We start from the raw sequence: 17,366 nt of genomic DNA, 5'->3' as shown, positions 1-17,366 counted from the left end.
GATGAAGCTAAGTCTTTATTAATAGAGCTTCACAAATACCTCACCAAGACCGGCAGGGCATGTAGACATCGTTGCCCTCACCCCACTTCCACGCACACATATAGCAATGACCCATTTGACCTAGGCACCCAGTTTTATAAGTCTGACCCTGGCACTGTACAAGTATGGTTACAATGATTTTATGACTACTTGGAATTGAAAAGAAAAAGGCCAAGGAAAGAAGAGAGACATGAAAAGTTTTTTGCTGGCATTAAGCAATGGTTTCTTAGGTGTAATGCCAAGGACACAGGAATAGGAAAAAAATGATAAACCTCACCTAATTTTTTTTAAAAAAGTATGATTCAAATACCATCACCAAAGAAGGGAAAAGACAGCCAAAGGAAGGCAAGGATTCCATAATGCGCATATCTGATAGGAGGCTTGTATTAAGCCTACCATTTATTTATTTTCGCTCAGCTCAGGTGGTCCTATTCCAAGGCTGGCCAGGCCTGTTGCATTGGGCATGGTGAACGTGCCAATGGGAACACAAAGACAAAACTGCTTACCTCATGAACAGAAATTAAAAGAGGAGGATGAAGAGCTCAAGTCCCACAATTCCCTCCAACTCTAGGGACCTAGGGATCTATCACTAAACCCCATCTCCTCAAGGTCCCATTACTTCCCAATACCATCTTTAACACATGAACATTTAGGGGACACTTATCCACAACAATGGGTGTGGGGAATTAACCTCAGACTGTAGATAAGGTGCAAATTTCAAACCACATCCTGAAGTAAAGAGTGAGTCATTGAAGGGTATTCAAAGGATGGATAAACGGAGTGTACTTCTTTTGGAAAATTGTAGCAACTGTTTGCAAGGTGAAGATTCACTAGGGTCAAGTTTTTCCAGCCTTTATCTCAACTAGGGAAATAGTTTTTTTTTACCATCCTTTGTGGTGATATTGTGTTCCCCAAAATATTGTGTGCCCTAATAAACTTATCTGGGATCAGAGAATAGAATAGTCACTAGATAGACATAGAGGCCAGAAAATGGTGGCACACACACACCTTTAATCGTATCACTTGGGAGGCAGAGATCCATCTGGATCTCTGTGAGTTCAAGGCCACACTGGAAACAGCTAGGCATGGTAACAAGAGCCTTTAATCCCAGGAAGTGATGGCAGAAAGGTATATAAGGCATGAAGACCAGAAACTAGAAGCTTTGGGCCTGGTTAAGCTTTTAGGCTTTTGAGCAGCAGTTCACCTGAGATTCATTTTGGATGAAGACTCAGAGGCTTCCAGTCTGAGGAAATAGGATCAGCTGAGGAACTGGCAAGGTGAGGTGGCTGTGGCTTATTCTGCTTCTCTGATCTTCCAGCATTCACCCCAATACCTAGCTTCAGGCTTATTTTATTAATAAGAACTTTTAAGATTCCTGCTACAATCCTTCCTATGAAATTTCACACAGTAACCCACAATGTGGAAAGAAAAGCTCTTTCGTTTGAGGCAATGGTGTAAGTGTGAGAGCCCCATCTAGGCAAAACCACTGTCTTGACCACCACTGAGGAAACACTCATGTGCTACAGAAGATGTTGTGGGAAACTCTGGAGTAAAAAGGGTTACTATTACTTGTAATGGAAATAATAATAATAATAATAATAATAATAATGATAATAATAGACTAGAGATTAAGAGGCTGGTGCAATGGGTCAGCAGGAAAATGACCAGTGCCTGAAACAAGCATAAAGGACGGAAAAGGGGGAGAAAAGAATTCAGAAAATTCTAAAATGACACAAAATTCAGACGAGTTTATCACTTACCATGTGTAGAAAGTAAAAAAAAAAAGGGTGATTTCTGGCTTAGATAAAGGAGGATGACTGTTGATATAAATGAAATGTGGTGGGACTTCCCTAAAGGCATCTCAAAACCAAGTAACTCACAAAACTAAAGCCCTGCCCCTCCTCCAAACATGCTTCCAGTGTGAACGGTTTCATCACCTCAGTTCACTGCACCAGATTCACGCTGGTGCTTGAGCAAGATACCTATGAGTCATCTTGGATACCTGCATTCCTACACTGTGTCCATCACCAAGTACCTCACCTCCATTACGATGTCAAAACATTGCATCTACCCATCACTTCTCTCGATTGCTACTGTTCCCAGGCCACTATCATTCTGCAATTGTCCCTCAATTGTTTGCTCCATTATTATCCTTGACTCATTTCTAATTGACTCTGCACACGAGAATAATCTTTTGAAACTCTAAAGCCTTTCAATGGACTCCCTGATTTAAAGTCTGATCACCAAGAAGGTATCTTGTGATGCACACTTTGGTACCCAGTCCCCAATACTCTGTAGACAATGTTTTTTTGAAAGAATGAGCAAGAAGGAATCAAGTCTGGACGAGAGGACAGACTTTGGTTTTGGACCTGTTGGGAGTGAGGTGCCTATGAATGTCAAAGCAGGTTCCCCACTGTCAGGTAGCAGTATTGGCCTGGACCACACTGACAGCTGGCTTTTCAGTGTCAGGACCGCCATGACTAGTGTTATATAAGGACAATGGGATTAAGTTTATTTCAGGTAATCATGAACTAAGTTAACTTGCTGGAAGCAAGCTCAACTTCTTGGAAAAGATTAAAGTGTCACTCTGATCTGCAAGCCTGCAGCTCTGGTGTTAGTCCTCGGCCAGCATTTGAAGGGCAGCTGAAGCCTTAACCAGGTGCTGCCTCTACGGTGCTGTCATCACCAGGATAAGTTGGTGGCAAAGCCTTTTTCACGTGGTTGCTTTCTTCCAACTATTTTCCAATACTTCTGCTCGGCTGACCTGTGACTTCCTTACTCATCACAAGCCTTACCTGATTCTCATACAGTTCATCTGCACGTCTGTGTTCTGACAAATACACCAGGGAATTTCTCAGTATTGGTAAAATTAATGCAAAAATCACCTTTATTCTTCTCTCCTGTTGACTCCCTAGGCTGTCTTAGGATATGGATACTATAAGGATTTTCAAGCAATAATAAAATTATACTCTACAGTGGACTCCTGATAGTACTGTGCAAAACATTTACTATGAAGTACTGTGACAAATACCCAGTACTCTCAGGATCAGTCTAATAAGCAAAGTTACTCTTCCAAAGACAGATATAAAAGATATTCTACTATTCAATACTACATCTTTTTCCCTCCTCTACTTTTCCCAGTTTTAGTGTTTCTTAACTACTGTATGTAAATTCATCAATTTCCATAAACTGGTGATGGTATCTATAGCTGTTTTGATGCTTAAGGCACTATATAAAACTATTATATAAATATTTTCTTTTAAAGCAGAGTTAAAAACCTCCACCCACAGTGAGGATAATGCATGATAGTTATAAAACATAAGGTGAGTCAGCTTACAACTTAAGAATTTGGATTATTATTCTAGTAATCATAAACAATAGCCAGAATGGTAAATTTGGAGATCCTAACATATCTTAATATGATTTATAATTTATAATAAAACTAGAAAGGACCATTGATTAAACCCATCACACCTTAGAATGGTTGACCTATAAGTCAATGTAATATAAACAATTATGCTACTTCCAGAACCCATTTAATAACATAGGTTATTAAATGATTATCTCAGTGCCAGGCACAGGTTACCTCTTACAAAATACTGATCAGGACAGCCCTAGATGCTCCCAAAACAGCATGGTTTTTTGCCATTTCTCTTGGTTGCCTACCATAACTAATGGTAATACCCTATTGCTGAAGACACAACATATTTTGGTTGCAGCACATAAAGAAGCAGAAGAATATCAGTAAATTCTGCAAATAAAGAAATTGATCTTGAGTTCAATAGGAAACTCTCTACCTGCTGGCTGTCTAGCTTTCATAGTGCTGGAAGATGCTATGCAGACTTCTAGGGACAAAAGACATCAATAGTTTTACCCAGCACTGGACCATGCATGCTTCAATACCACCCTACTATGAAAGTATATACACCCACTTGTACAATAGTGGCAGGACAGTTTACTGGAGTAACCAATTACTCTCTTGATTGGATTTGGGGCATGTTCTACAAGAAGGAATTCATACCTAGTACTGTATCTTAGTTGGGGTTACTATTGCTGTGATGAAACAGCATGCCCAAATGCAACTTGAGAGGAAAGGGTTTATTTGGCTTACATATCCTGAGTCATAGTCTAATAAAGGAAACCAAGGCAGGAACTCAAACCAGGTGGGAATATAGAGGCAGGAGCTGATACAAAGGCCATGGAGGGGTGCTGCTTACTGACTTGCTCCCCAGTGGCTTGCTCTTCCCACTTTCTTATAGAACCCAGGACCACCAACCCAGGGATGTACTACCCACAATAGGCTGAAACTTCCAACATCCATCACAAATTAAGAAAATGCCTCACAGGCTTGCCTACAGCCTGATCTTCTACAGGAATTTTCTCAATTGAGGCTCCTTCCTCTCATATAACTATAGCTTGTGTCAAGTTGATATAAAACCAGACAGAACCTGAAAACATGGTCAAAACCCAAAACTGGAAGAACTTACTGATATTCTTCTGCTAAATGGTCATATTGTCAGACTGCCTTCTAAATATTTATTTATATTCATAGATTTGTGCTGCTCCCAACCTTGACCAGAAAAGCTTCTTCTTGCAGTAGGAAGTGATTAATGCAGAGACTCCCAGCTGCTCAAACAGCTGAGCATAACCAACTGGGAGTGCTGAGACACAAACAGGCTATCTATACCCACCCTCTATGCCAAGATTCAAAGACCATCGTAGAAGAGGCTGAAGAATGGAAGAGCCAGAGGATGAGGAAGCATGTTGTAAAATGTTGTCCTTTGGACACGACATGGCCATTGTACACATGAGCTCACAGCAACTGTGGTTACCCGCATAAGACCTGCACAAGATCAAGCCAGTTAAAATTTACAGGATGGAGGGGATCCTGAGATCACACTTTGGAGGGTAAATTGGCAACTGATGGCTCCTGGGAGAAGAACAATTTGTCTTTGATGGATGGCTACTGGTAGACTGCCCTAGTGTATGCTTCCTCACCCATGTACATATGGGCAGCAGGAATTAGATTCAGTGGGCTCTAAACAGAGAGAGAGAGAGAATTTGGGAAGGAGGTGCACTAGAAGGGTGTGGAGGGGAGATGGAAGGAGGGAGTGGAGGGTGGGTATAATCAAGATAGACTGTATTGTATAACATTTTCAAAGGATAAAAAGAAAGAATATAAACATTACCTTTTGCAACTTCAGCTCAAGGTTTTTACCCAGCTCATTTGATCACATTATCTGGTTGAATTTCTTATACCTTAAAACAGGATGTCTCTGACATTTCAACATCAAAGGGAGGAGAAGAAAAATACATAACAGCAAACTAACCTTCCACTGACAATGAATGATACCATCTATTCTATTATTGTGCTATTCACAAACAGCAATTTCAAGTATCTCTTATCGTATTTAAGGAAGTCTCAATTTCTTAAAGACTTAATTTACTTACGTATATGTGCACATCTATGTGCATGTGCCCACAGAGACCAGAAGAAGGAATCAACTCACCTGGAGCTGGAGTTACAGGCAGTTAGCTGTGAGCTGGTTAACATGGGCGCTGGGAACCGAAATCCAGTCCTCTGCCAGAACACAGCAAGCACCCTCAACCACTGAGCCATCTCTCCAGACCCCCAAGCCCAACTTTTAAAATAAGCACAAATGTAAGACTTTCGGGCTGGGCATGCATTTAGCTCAGTGTTAAGTGTCACTTGCCTAGAGAGTGAGATATGAGATCCTGGGTTCTACCCATGACATACACATAAAGAAGAAGAGGAAGAGGAGGAGGAGGAGGAGGAGGAGGAGGAGGAGGAGGAGGAGGAGGAGGAAGAGGAGGAAGAGGAGGAGGAGGAGGAGGAGGAGCAGGAGGAGGAGGAGCAGGAGGAGGAGGAGACTTTCAACCATTGAGTGATTACTTCGGCCTTTCATTTCTTTTCCAGTACTTCAATACAACCTTAAGTTTCAATCTGCGTATGTGCTGGTCAGACTTTTTTTGTTTTTGTGGCAATGCAACCTAACACAGACAACTTACTGCAGGAAGGACTAATTTTGACTCATGGTTTCCAAGTTTTCGGTCTGTACATAACAGTCCTTTTCCTGCCCAGGTTGCACAAATTTAAAATTCAAATCCATTGCCACCTCCTTTCATCAGCAAATGTACACTTAATTTTTAAACTCTCTACTTCAAATAGCATTATCAAGGTTTCTTCATCCTTCTTAATCACTGAACCAAGGGGAACCTTTCAGCTCACCTGTTGCCTACATTTTAAACAAGAGTGAGAACTAGAGAAATAAATTTGACCAGTGTAAAAATGAATCCAGGGTACGCTGAAATCTCAATAGCCTTCCTTCCACGAGAATAGGTTCTTCTTGGCTTAAAAAAATCAAAGCAAATAAATACAACTTCAAGATTATGGTTATTGTTAACTTCAGGATCTCAAGTATCCCCACAAAGGAGAAAGGAAAGCCACACTGGTAATCTGCAATGGAGGTCAATCCAACTATGCCAACAGCTTGCCCAACCCTATTGCAGCTGGCTTTGGAATTGTGGCCTTGAGCTCATGAATGCTAAAACCTCTGATAAAAGTTCTACTCTGAAGGCTTTCCAGGAAAAAATTTCCTCTTTTTTCTCCTCCCCACTCTGCCACGGATACAGCACAAGGACTTGATCTAAGTGTTAAGAGAACTTGCAGAGAAAGCAGTGGTCAGGCCGGGGTGGTGGTGGCGCACGCCTTTAATCCCAGCACTCTGGAGGCAGAGGCAGGAGGATCTCTGTGAGTTCGAGGCCAGCCTGGGCTACAGAGTGAGTTCCAGGAAAAGGCACAAAGCTACATAGGGAAACCCTCTCTCAGAAAAAAAAAAAAAAAGAGGGAGAATCCTGGGGGAAATAGGAAGGAAGGATACACATTCATCCTCTCCCCTGAAGACATCAGTGACACTTTTGACCATTCTATGTACATCTTTAAGAATTCCAAAGTTAGGGTTTAACTTTCTTTTTTACAAATAAGTATTTTTGCTTATGAGGGTTCATCTTAAATGTCACCTCAATGGGCTATAAGGAATACCCAAATGAATGTCAAACATTTTTCTGAGTGTTTCCATGAAGGTGTTTTTGGATACATTTAAGTTAGCTGGGTGAGGAAAGAAAATTGTCTTCCACTTGTGGGCAGGTCTCATACAATCAGGTGACAGAGCAAGAGCAAATCCTGCCTGATGCTCTAAGTTGGACATCAGCTCTTTCTGGTTCCACAGTGGCTTCTGCCTAGATCTAACCTGGGATGTTAGCTCTGCAGATTTTGCCACACCCTAATCACAGGGGCCAATTCCTTATAATAAATTTCTCTGTTTATTATACATGAACGCATGTGGGCATACACTTGATCCTCTGAAGAACCCTAATACACCATCTGAAGATACAAACTATACGCTATTTAATCCACTTGTGCCAGTGTGCAGTCTTCTAGACCAAATTTGAGAGGCCAACAAACATATCCAAAATGCAATTATCCAGTCTTTCTCTTCTCCCACAAAGCCAGAGTCCTTTGCAAAACCCGTATTATGAAAAATGAAAAGAGGCGACTATTAACAGATTGGAGATTAGTTTGCTCTTTCTCCAAGCCTCTCCAGTGGGAGGCTTTTGTTTCACCCATCACTGGGATACCAGGCTATTTACAAGTACCACACAAACTGAGAAAGTTAAAAGCACTACAGAGGACTAGATTTCTAGCTTCAATTATGTGACACCCAGAATACAAATACAGCATGAAAAGTCAAACCATGGCATGGAACATAATACTTTCACGGGATGGTGTATATTTGGTAAAATTAAGCCAAATGAGAAGAGCGGTAACAGTGAGCAAAATCAGGGAAGAGAAGCGAAGGGATGCTATACAAAGCACATGGAGAAAGGTTTGCAGAGAACCTTTCCCATCAGCATCCTATTAGGAACATCCTCTCATGTGCCTCTTCTCCACAGGCCTATCTCAGAGCTAGGACAACCGTTGTAGGTGGCAAAGGATAGACCACGGATAAGAAGGACCTTCTAACAAAACAGTATTCATGAGGCCACAGACGTCCAGATGTAATCATATGGCTGTCTTCCCATTTCAATGTTGCTTATAAGTCACTAAAAACCAAACACAAAAAAGAGAAGCAGGAAAAGACAGGAGCCCCTATGTAGTTAAGCCTATGTGACAACTGGACTGGACTGAAGAACAGCCAGATGAGTGGTAAAACACTGCTTCTGCTGTCTCTCTGAGGACTTTTCTGGAATTGATTGGCATCGCACTGGTAGACTAGTTATGAAGACCCACCAAACTGCCCAAGTGCCTGGCCTACACAAGTTTTAGGTGTTTGCAGCTTTGTCCTAAGGATGGCTTCATGGTGGTGATGCCTCTCAACCATAAGGTCCCATTAAAAAGAAAAGTTCATTATAACAATTATCCCTAAGAAGCAGAGGAAGCGGCTCAAGGGACCGGAGCCAGCAGAGAATAAGGGAGACCCTTGAAGATGACTGAGGAGAGAGACAAATTTTATATGAGAATCCCACCCAGTTTTCTGGAAGATACTTGAACACGTATGCCTGAAGCATGGGACAAACCAAATTTCAGTGGGAACTATGTCAAGGGCCCACCACCTAGCATGACCACTGCATGGAGAAACCCTAAGTTAGAATGCCTGCCATCTAATAGATGGAAGAACCCGGCTAGGTCAAGGCAAGTAGAGAATATGGGAGGAACCTGAGAAAGGAGAGGGTGGGAAAGTGGACCCCACAATTTCAGACATATCAAACAAGTTTCTTACTGAACAGTGAAGCACAGACATACAGGAAGACTTGGGTAGACTGACATGAGCTCCAAGCCACCACTCGCCATGGGCATGACACACTTTACAGGCTGTCTGACCAAGTGAACTGGCTGCTTACTGAACAAGTAATAACAACCAGCATGTTAGGGGCAAGGGAGCAGAAACCAGATTCCAATAAACTACACTTGATTCAATACAATGCTGACATAATTTAAAATTGCACCTCATAAAGAAAGCCTCAGAAAAAAATCAAATTTTAAAAGAAAATGACAATTGATAGCTGCTATATTAAACAGTCTCTCTCTAGCTCTCTCTTACACTCTCTGCCCTCCTCTCTCTCCCCCTTCTTCCTTCCCTCCCCTCCCCCTGTGTATATACACACAGACACTTCTATAGACAGATTAATAACAAGGTACTGTGGCACACATGATTATTGGGGGTGGAGAAGCCCCATTATCACTCAGCTGTGAGCTGGAGACATAGGAAAGCTGGTGTAGTAAGCTCTGATAGCCAGAGGGGAAGGGATGTTACTCCTGTCCAGCTCTGAAGATCTGAGAATCAGAAGCACAGCGGCTAGGAGAGTTATACCCCAGCTTCTTCAGTCTGGCACTTCCAGGACCCAGCCTCCCTCTGTCTGTCTGACTGTGTGTCTCTCTCTCTCTCTCTCTCTCTCTCTCTCTCTCTCTCTCTCTCTCTCTCTCTCTCTCTCTCTCACTCTCCCTCTCTCTCCTCCCTCTCCCTCTCTGTTCTCTCCAGACCGTCAACATTATGATGCTCACCCACATGAGTGACGCCCTTTCACAGTCGACTAGTTTAAGTGCTAATCTCATCAAGAGATACCTCACAGGCACACTCAGAATAATACTTAACCAGCTTCTTGCATCCCAAGGCCCAGGCAACAGGACACAGTAAATTAACTTTCATGATGCCAGTCTCAAGATGAGTCATATGCTGAAATTTTCAGGCGTGGATTTTAAATTATCACAATTATGTTCAACAAAGAAAATGGGCATCTATAATAAATAGACAGGAAGTCTTACTTTTAAAGAATAAGTGCTATAATAAGAAATAAAATGAAGAGCTAGAAGTTTTAAATGTCTGCAGTTTAAAATTCACTGGACAAGCTTAAAAGCAGAATAGAAAATAAAGGAAGGAAAATGAATTTCAAGATAGAATAACAGAAATGGGGAACTATTCAAAGTTAAGAACATCTACTCAATAGTAAGAAAACAAAGGCGCTTTAAAAAAAAGAAAGAAAGAAGCAAGCAAGATATTTGAACAAACAGTTCACCAAGGAAAATGGTGCAATTACTTTGTAAAACATTTTGAAAGTTTCCAAGAAATATAAACACCAACCATTTATTAACCACTATCCCCCCCCAAAAAAATAATAAAAGAATGAAATGTGTCCACAGTAATCTCGAAGCTAGAAACAACTCAAATGTTCCCCAGCAGAAGATTGGAAAAACCAAGTATATCCACATGAAGTTCTCACCAACAACAATCCAATCAAACTATCGATGCCTCCAGATGAGTTTCTAAATCATTATGACAAGGCTGGAGAGATGCTCAGAGGTGAAGACCTCATGCTGCCCTTGCAGAAGCCCCAGGTTCGGTTCCCACCACCCACATATGGTTCACAACCATCCATAGTTCCAGCTCCAAGCAGTTCAACGCCCTCTTCTGACCTCCCAGGCACATATGTGGTCCATGTACATACATGGAGGCCAAACATTCCTACACATAAAATAAATCTTTAAAAAGGGAAAATAACTTAAGAGTTAATAGTAATTATTTTTTAAAAAGCATACTAGGTTTTAAAATGCATATACTATAGGATTCTATCTAAACAAGCTTACCAAGCACAAAATAATGCACAATCTCAATGAACAGACCAGCAACTTCTTACACCTGTAAGAATCTGTAAGCACAAATAAAAACGCCCTGTAATTTTACTGAAATGGTGACTCATTGGATATATCCAGCCATCTCAAAACTATTCTCTTTATATAGTTGAAAACGTTTCAGTGCAAACTGAACCTCAATGAAGTTCATTGGAAAACAACAGCAACAACAAAACCCTTGTCAGTGACCATGTAAGGGTCTTTTCTCTGAGGCATGATTAGTGACTTTACAAGCAGACCCACCTAGGTTCTCATCTGAGTTCCCACAGCTCTGACAAGCAAGGAATGGCTTAATCACACCCTGGAGCCCCTCTGTCTTTATTTCTAAAATTAGGATAATTGCCTGTCTTACATTGCAGTTGACAAGAAAAAGTAGTTATGCCTGAGAGAGACTAACAATGTTCTGTAGATAGCAGCGCTGAGCATCAGCATGCACGACACATCAGGAATGTGTGTTTGTCTAATTTTTTAGTGTGTTTTGTTGTTTTTCGAGATAGGGTTTTGCTGTGTAGCTCCTGGAACTCACTCTGTAGACCAGGCTGGCCTTGAACTCAGAGATCCGCTAGCTTCTGCCTCCCAGAATAAAGATGCAGGCCACCACTGCGTCAAACATTTAAATCAAACACATAGTCCTTAGGAAATCTGAGTTGGCAGAGGGGATGCATACTCAGAAGTCTTCATGGCAATAAGGGACATCAGTGGAGAACAGGAAAGACACAAAAACACACTGCGTATTTCACCTGGCTAGTGACCATGCCCAGTGCGTACATTAGCTTGCTTAGTGAGAACTAATGCATCAAGGTAGAACCATTTATAATCAGCATTTTACAAGAAACTGTCATGATGACAGCAAAGGCGATAACCTATGGATCAGAACTGTAAAACAAGGCATGCTTTATTTCCACACTAAAATTATGCTAAAATCATTTAGATGGGTGAGAAGATGCAATTATTGATAAGCACGGCTTACTTAGCTTGATATCCGACTATTACGGAGGAGAGAGGAGGGGGAGGGGAGAGGACCGAGCAAAGCACCCCCCAGGCCGGTCCCAGAAGTATAAGATAGACAAGTGACACACATGTCACTTAGGGAAAAAGCCCTGGGGGAAGGGACAGCCAGAGAGTCTCGAGGACCTCTAAGAAACAGGAAAACCGGCAGGCTCAATGATTAATCTCCAGACAAATTCAGGAAGAGAAAACCTGCTGGGGTCTGCTAGTCTCAAAATCATGCATTGTATTTTCCAAGCCTTTCACAAAATTCCAAAGTTCCAAACTATGTTTTTTACAGACTTCATTCCATCCATTTATACTTCACATCCTCCTGTTCCCATAAGAAAGATACCTTCGCTCAGTTTCTGCTCAGGGGTACTATTTCATGGGAATGAAGTGAATATTTCTATCAGTCTAGATTTCTGAGGTCCAGCCTGCTGACTCACACGAGAACCAGACAATGTACGTACACTAAAGGCTGGATCTGATTCCCCATGAACAGGCTTTGGTTTTACATTCCTCACCTACTAACTGAAACTCCATCAAATTCCACACTTCTTTCCTTCTTCCCGTTCCCCCATGCTAAGGTGGAAATAGTCTCTTTACGATTTTTTTCATAAATGGTATTTCATTTATCCAGTGAAAGAGAGGAAATTAAGTCACTTTCATTCATTGTCTCCCAAAATCTCAGAACTCCCACCATTTAAAAAACTAAACAAAGCAACAAAAGAAAAAAAAATCCTCACTGAGTGGACCGCACAAAACCTGCACAGTGTCCCGGTCCTCACAGAATCGAATGCGTGTTATTACAGGAGTGAAAGCCATGAAACACACAAAGAACCGGGTTGAACTGGGGTTCTGGGGGTTACCGGCGTTTTAAAAATCCCTATACCTGCATCTTTAAAACTGCAAAGTGATCTCATTAAAGGTTACAAAGGACCACACTATGAACCAGAATCCCAGTCTTCTAGAACTCCAGGGGGAGAGGTGAGCATTTGGAGCGAGTTTCCTTGGGAAGAGAATGGAGGGAAGTGGGGGGATGGGGGCCACTGTCAAAGGCACTGGGGTCTGTCACCTCTGTGAGGGGCATGCTCATTTCCATTTCCACTCCAAGAGTCTAGAACACACACAAGGAGGAATGAGATTTCCTTAGCTCAAGGAACTGGGTACTCTGATGGCGACTAGGACCACCTGGTGAGAGGCAAAGGCGAGCCTCAAGGCAAATCTCTACTATGGACTTTTGCGTTCTGGCATGGAAGTGGGCCTGGAGCAGGAGGTAGAGGGACCCCCACCCCCAAGTGGAGGCAGCTGCTGCTGCTGTGGTGGAGGATGATATGTGCTCTCTGGTGCTGTGAGGGGTACCCGGGGTCCTAGGAGGTTTCCAGGCATCGGAGGCATACCAGGAGGGACAGGGCCACTCCCAGTTGGGTGCATGTGGTCTGCCACGGTGGGAATCACGCAGCCTGGCATGGGCTGCCCAGGCATCAGTCTTGTGACCTGGCTGGGGGAGACGGGAGTGACAGCATCCGAGGGGAGGGAGGGAGCCGCTGATGAGGCATCATGCCAGGATGCCCCGCTGCCAGACCAGCTCCTCTGGCGTGCTGGTGTGCTCGCTGAGGGTTCGGGCCATGCTGCCGCCCTTCTGTTTGTTGTTGGCCTCATAACTCAGCGAATTTCAATTGCTCCACGTGGAAGTTCTGGTGTTCAGGAAGTCACTAACTGCTGCCACTGTTGTTCTGGGGCCTCTTGGTCTCTGTCCACAATGGTTTCCAGCTCTTCAAAATATCCAAACTTTAGTTTCTTCATCTGTGTTTCACCCAGGAGAGCTACCAGAGATTTCATCTCTCTCCCACAGTGACCAGGTGCTCAGCTTTGGTAGCAGCTGAGGCAAGAGCAGCTGCTGGAGCTGTGGTAACAGTTTCCCTCAGAAATCTGTTGCACTTTCTTCTCCCAAGGACCACGCTCTCTTTCTTTACATGCACCAGTGAGTTCCTCGACCCCCTCATCCTCCTGGTTTAATATCCCCAATAACTTCATTATCTTGCTCCTCTGTTTTCTTTTTTCATTTTCTCCATCATGTGTCTCATTACCTTTATCTGATTAAAAAAAAAGAGATGCTTCACAAATTTGCATGTCATCCTTGAGCATGGGCCATGTTAATCTTCTCTGTATTGTTCCAATTTTAGTATATGTGCTGCGGAAGCAAGTTCTCTCTTTACAATGCTTCCACACACATTCTTTATCTTTTATTTTGGCTTTGAAACAGTAATAATTCCAAGGTTTTAACAGATTCCTTGACAATCTCTCAGACTTGCTTTCTTCTGTCTATTGCGACTCTTACTGGATCTTGAAGTATCCCAGCAGATTCTTCCACTATCTCCTAGCCCGCGGCCAACCCATCCTCCACACAACTCTAAAGTCAAATGTCTTAAAGCAATTTGGAGCAAGTTACTCCTCTGTGTAAAACTCTAGAAGCCTTCTCCCTGTGCACCAGGTAAGATCTAAATGTCTACTTCTCTGCTGTCCTCTGCCCTGGTCTCTAGCCTCAACTTCCCTTGATCCCACCTCCCTTCACGAGGAAAAGGTTCACACCTCCCAAGCTAGTCTCTGCTCTGGGACTGCCTACTGACTCTGCTGAGGTTGGCTAGAGCAGCCGTGTTCCCTCTCTTCTTCCCCATCACCCTCTTGCTTCCTAACTGTCCATTCCCCACTCTTCCTCCAAGATAAACCTTCTAGACTTATCTCCACTCAATTCACTTCCTTTGATGGACTCACAGACTTTTATACATACGTGTGTGTATGTGTGTGTGTGTGTGTGTGTGTGTGTGTGTGTGTGTGTGTGTGTGTGTATTGTTGGAACTTTTGAATAAGAGTGGTCCTATAAACATTCATGTCACATACAATATGATTCCCATCCTGACATGATGGTACATGCCTATTATCCCAGCAATCAAGGCTGAAGCAGGAGAATCGGAAAACTCAAATTCAGCCTGGACTACACAGTGAGTGTCAGGCCAGCCTTGGCCACATGGCAAGATCCAGATAATAAAAGAATGAGTGAATGAATGAATGAAGTAATTCTTCCATATAATTTACACCCTAGTGGAGGGTGATATGTAAGTCTAAACCTCCTCAATGTCTGTTCATGCCTCCCATGTCTCTGGAACATTGTTTGGTCCCTTCAACAACTATAGGATACAGAAGAGACTAGTCTAGTGTATTCTAATGAAAGCAAAGTGGTCATGAAACATTTAGTTTCTAAGAAGTTTTCTCAATGAGTTTTCCTAAGAGGAAACGTAAGATATATAGTGTTGATTTTTTTGACAATATTTAAACATCTAATCTATGTTGGGCACTGTGCTATATATTCTAGGGCATGATAATGGTTAAAGTAACTTGCAAATAGACTTTTTAAAGCAAGCAAGAGAGAGATCCTTATAACTCATAGTTACGGTTCATTAGAGACTACTGAATCCAGTGCACCCATACAGTGGAGGAAGTGTCCCGCCTAAACCCACCCAGCTAGTTTATAGCCAAAGTAAGACAAGAGACGGTCCTTCTCTAATACCTTCCTCTCCTAGCCTGGTCCACTAGTTTGAAGGACTTCTGAGTCCTTCAAAGATAGATCACATGCCATTTTAGGTTAAGATCCTATATACCTGCTGGCACTTAGGAAGCAGAAGATAAAGAGTTCAATGCCATCCTTGACTACAGCAAAAGTTTGTGACCAATATGGTCTACAACCCTGTCTCAGGAAAGAAGGAAGGAAGGAAGGGAGGAAGGAAGGGAGGGAGGGAGGGAGGGAGGGAGGGAGGAAAGAAGGAAGGAAGGAAGGAAGGAAGGAAGGAAGGGAGGGAGGGAGGGAAGGAGGGAGGAAGGAAGGAAGGGAGGGAGGGAGGGAGGGAGGAAAGAAGGAAGGAAGGAAGGAAGGGAGGGAGGGAGGGAGGGAGGAAGGGAGGGGAAGGGAGGGGAGGGGAGGGAGGAAGGAAGGAGGAAAGAAAAGAAAGAAAGAAATCTGCACATCTTAAACTAAGAGTCAACATGTGAACAGAGACTTGACAGCACAGCTTCAGAAGAAAAAAAACAGTAATAAAATAAAACAAACTTAAAGGAAACAAAATAGAGCCGGAGCAGTGGGAGCCGAGCATCGAGCCGGCAGATGACATCTATTTGCACTCGTTAGCACAGCCTGGCATGTGCTACGCCACCCCCTTGGGTAATTTACATTTTTTTTAAGCATGTATTTCTAAATTTAGGAAGTCGGGATAATCAGGGTGGAAAAGCCCATCTGTTTGACTTCTCTCCAGCTGCTGCAGATCCTGAAGGGAAGCTGGAGTATCTTCTCCCGTGTGTCGTCTTGGTCGGCCTGGACTGCGAGAACGCGACAGAAGCGGACGAGCTGAGGGGCAGGGTCTCCAACGTGGGTTATACGTGGTACACGATGAGGCACCCCCACTGTGCTTAAATAGACCTGATGCAAATGCTGAAGCACGCTGGTGTGTGCTTGTGGGGTAAAGTCACTGTGGGGTAGGATGCAGGGACAGAGAGACCCAGGTGAATACGACCCTTGACCCTTTAAGAGCTTAAAATAATAAAGGGACCAGAAACATTATATAGCCGCATTATTTTACCTTTTTCCCCCCTTGAAGAAGGCATTTATCCAAACTCTGGTCCAAACTTTTCCACAGACATGCTGTGCTGTTTTGGAAAAGGCCACGTTAGTTCTCCAGGTTTCTCACTACATGAGATATGTAAGAACAGAGGTAAGGGGGAGGGACTGAGCGTAAGGGAGAAACAAACTGGGAGAAGGCTTTTGGCATCTTCAATTCTGGGACTACAGAGAGCTATGCCAATTCCCATGAAGAAGCTACCACACCTAGATGGACTCTTCCCCTTCCGGTTGGAAACTATTAACATGAAAATCAGAGGCCAGTCAATAAATATCTAACCATATACCTTTTTCAGGCTCTTGGAAAAGTGTGAGTCACTGATCTTAGAAGTTTAGATTTATTTGGTAAATACTGAAAATTAAAAATGTTTCTAAAGGGACTACAACTTAAGCACAACTTTACTTTATCAACACCCCTCCCCAGAGTGTAAAAGCTCCCCGTGAGAAACGTGCATTTTCTGGGCCCACAATCCTTTTCTGCGTCACCTCCCTGTGTCAGATACCGTGGCACATGCAATACTGGGGGACAGCGAAGTGATGAAGGTTCCTGTTGGTGCTCTGAGCAAAAGGGAGTCGTTTAACTAGAAATAACAACCACCGCTTGGCTAAAATCCAGTTTATTTAACACGAATACAAGGGTATCTGTGACAAAGACTCTGGGACCAACATGACTGTGTCACGCCTCCAAGGAATCCATGTTATACCTGGAAACATGAACATGGGCAAGCATCCCACAGAGGTAAAGGCATTTTAAAAACATTTTTAAAAACATTAAAAGCGGTTTAAAAAAAACATAAAAAGCATTGAAAAACATAAAAAGCATTCTAAAAACATACAAAAGCATTTAAAAACCTTAAGGACACTCACACACCTACCTTCTCCTGTCATACTGTTCTTAATCTACTTATATGTGTGGTAAATGAATATTTTATGGGGTGACTGAAATGGACATATGAGAGT

The 17,366-nt window shown here is 42.8% G+C and overlaps 1 protein-coding gene and 1 non-coding gene across 3 annotated transcripts in view; both read right to left on the bottom strand.

The window, feature by feature from the left end:
• Window positions 1–17,366, bottom strand: part of Igsf11 (immunoglobulin superfamily member 11) — a 122,946-nt gene that overhangs the window by 82,469 nt on the left and 23,111 nt on the right. The gene's annotated exons all lie outside the window — the stretch shown is intronic.
• Window positions 13,841–13,943, bottom strand: LOC128112329 (U6 spliceosomal RNA). The gene has a single exon (XR_008218949.1). It is a non-coding gene; the product is annotated as a U6 spliceosomal RNA (small nuclear RNA).

This window comes from Peromyscus californicus, unplaced genomic scaffold, assembly GCF_007827085.1.
Source record: "Peromyscus californicus insignis strain IS unplaced genomic scaffold, ASM782708v3 Scaffold_16__1_contigs__length_79575227, whole genome shotgun sequence".
NCBI lineage: Eukaryota > Metazoa > Chordata > Mammalia > Rodentia > Cricetidae > Peromyscus > Peromyscus californicus.
Note: the sequence above shows the minus strand (reverse complement) of the source record. Positions and strands in the feature narration are given on the sequence as shown.